We start from the raw sequence: 2,518 nt of genomic DNA on the forward strand, positions 1-2,518 counted from the left end.
GAATACCATACAGTAGTGCCGCTTCGATCAGCCGTACGTAACTACAAGACCTCGACTTTCGTGTTGTCCCGCAGCGTAGGTACGCATACGGGCAATCATATAAAATAACTCTATGTTTAACAAAATAATGTCATAATCGTACACTCATCTAATTCCGAAGACACTTTCCCTGTGAAATACAATTTTTTAAAATGCAAAAAGAAAATTTAGAAGAAAATTGAAAATATCATGACAGTAAATTACAGTATGTATAGATAAATGGGGAGTTTCAAATGCATGCGTTCGGTACAACATTGTGGTTAAGGAAATTAAGGAAGACCATCCAATATGCCGTTCCGATCTGCCGTACGCATGAGCAAAACATCGCTAGTTGTGTAGCTGCGGGAGCGGTAGTACGCATACAGACAATCATAAAAAATAACAAAGAGTTTTACCTGATATTGGCATAAACCTATACTCACCTAATGCAAAAGAAATTTTTACTATGAAATAGAATTTTTTAAATTGAAAATTGAAATCATTGGAAAACATGGCGAATATCATAACGATAAACTGCATGATGTAGAGATAAACAGGAAATACCGAAAGATCGCATCCGGTACAACAATAAGCTTAAAGAAATTAATGAAGACCATCTGGTATGCCGCTCTGTTCTGCCGTACGCAATTAAAAGATATTGACAGTCGTGTCGCTCGGGAGCGTGTGTATACATACAGGCAATATATAGAATAATAATATTTTTAACAAATCACTGCCATGTACGTGCACTCAACTGATTTTAATGACACTTTTGATAGGAAATACAATTTTTGAAATTAAAAATTGGAAAATTTGAAGAAAAACGAGAATGCCATAACAGTTATTTGCAGTATGTAGAAATAAATGGAAGACGCGAAAAAAATGCATACGGTAAAAAATCATTGTAAAAGAAATTAACGAAGACCATCCAGTAGCGCCACTCCGATATACCGTGCGCAACTACAAGACAACTCCCACCGCGTCGCTCAGATAGCGCAGGTATGTATACACGCAATCACATAAAAGTACAGTATGAATATCAAAATATTGTCATGATCGCAAGCTGACAATCTCCAGAGACACTTTTATAACGATATACAAAACAGAAAATGTTGTTAAAAATCGAAAATATCAGTAAAGTGAATTACAATATGTAGAAATGAGTAGAAATTTACGCATGAATGCACACGGTACAAGATTGAGGTTAAAGAAATTAACAAAGACCATACAGCAGTGTCGGTCCGATATACCTTAAGTAACTGCAAGTCCACTCCTGTCGTGTCGCTCTGGAGGCGTTTGCACGTAAAGAGAAAATCCCATAAAATAACAGCAAGCATACAATGATATAATCGTAAGTAAGGCATTCGGTAAAACGTTTGACTTAGTAGGAATTCGAAACGTTCTCAAACGGTTTGACGCTCCTCTTTAGTATTCAAAGCGTGAATCGAGGTATCTATTCCCAACACTGTACGGCGCATTTACTCCTGGAATATCTGGTTTGACTTTCGGAATCAAAGGATAGGTGAAGCTATTGATACAGCCGTTTGTCCCTCACAGAAGGTGGCAACGATCTCGAACGATTTGAGACTCGACCTTCTAATTCGAACATGAAACTATGGTGTCCGTCTGCTAAAATGTGTACTAATTTGTTTCTCTGTACGCGGAGGTATACTCTCGATACAGCGTGATAGGTTCTCCGAAGGTATGGCCCCGGGCAGAATGATTGATTCTATAACAATAGGTAACGTTCTACAACGGTATGTCTCTCAACTTTATTATTCATACTGTGAGTTAAGGTGTCCATTGCCAATACTGTTCAACGGATTTACTACCCAATTACCTTGTTTAACTTTCGGAATCACAGGATAGCAGATGCTATTGTCATAGCCGTTCGAGTCGCAGAGATCCTGGTAAAGATCTGGAACGGTATGACTCTCTATCGTTCTATTCATACATGAAATTAAGGTGCTCGACACAGCAATGAGAACTAATTTGCTCCCTCAAACAGTAAGTTATACTCTCGATACAGCGGATCAGTTTATCGGAGGGTAAGGCATTCTGTACGAAGTTGGATCCTATGCGAACAGGTAATGTTTCACAACGGCGTGACGGCTTGCTTTAATATTCAAACCGTGCAGTAATGTGTCAATTGTCAATATCGTTCCGCGGATTTTGTTTCGCATTATCTGGCTCGTCTCTCGAAATCAATGCATTGGTGGAGCTATTATATTGTCCGTTCGACTCTCACAATGGGTGGTAACGTTATCGAAGGGTTTGACCATCGATTTTATAATTCTTACACGTGTTTACGGTGCCCGTCACTAAAATGAATGCTAACTTGTTTCTATGAACAGGGTGATTCAATTTTGATACAGCGGGATCTGGTCCTCGGACGGTACCGCCTTCTGTATGTAGTTTGAGACAATACCAATTTTGATCGTTCTCCGACTGTTTGACTCTCCACTTTAATATTCATACCGTATATTAAGGTGGCATATGC

Source organism: Lasioglossum baleicum, unplaced genomic scaffold (genome assembly GCF_051020765.1).
Source record: "Lasioglossum baleicum unplaced genomic scaffold, iyLasBale1 scaffold0119, whole genome shotgun sequence".
Lineage (NCBI taxonomy): Eukaryota > Metazoa > Arthropoda > Insecta > Hymenoptera > Halictidae > Lasioglossum > Lasioglossum baleicum.